The sequence below is a fragment of the Cephus cinctus genome, unplaced genomic scaffold (genome assembly GCF_000341935.2).
Source record: "Cephus cinctus unplaced genomic scaffold, Ccin1 Ccin1_scaffold3178, whole genome shotgun sequence".
Classification (NCBI taxonomy): domain Eukaryota; kingdom Metazoa; phylum Arthropoda; class Insecta; order Hymenoptera; family Cephidae; genus Cephus; species Cephus cinctus.
In genome coordinates this window covers 37069-37464 of record NW_014334493.1, presented here as the reverse complement: position 1 = coordinate 37464, position 396 = coordinate 37069, and positions in this window count along the sequence as shown.

Below are 396 nucleotides of genomic sequence, written 5' to 3'. Positions count from 1 at the left end.
GATTACTCGCGGTGAAAAATGTTGAATAGCTCGCCCAATGATATTTTCAAAATGGATTCTACTTGATCGCGTGTGGGTCGTTCTCATCAATCGTCATATTAGTATGTTTAGATTTGTCACGGAGATTCTTGCGTCATGTCACTCGATCTACGTACGAGCCTTGTAACTCGTGCGAAGCACTGTACAAACAATAGCGCCCACAGCGATCGAAGGTGCGAAAAGAAAGAAAAATAAATTACGTCCGTCAGACTGTAATTCCAGCTGGAGGAAAATACAAAAAGAATAACGAGGAGTGTAGCGTCTCGCGTCATATTGTATCAGTAAAATATAATTTTATCCATATTACAAAGACAATACCAGACTTCGTATTTAACCAGCTAAAACAAACACGTGGGT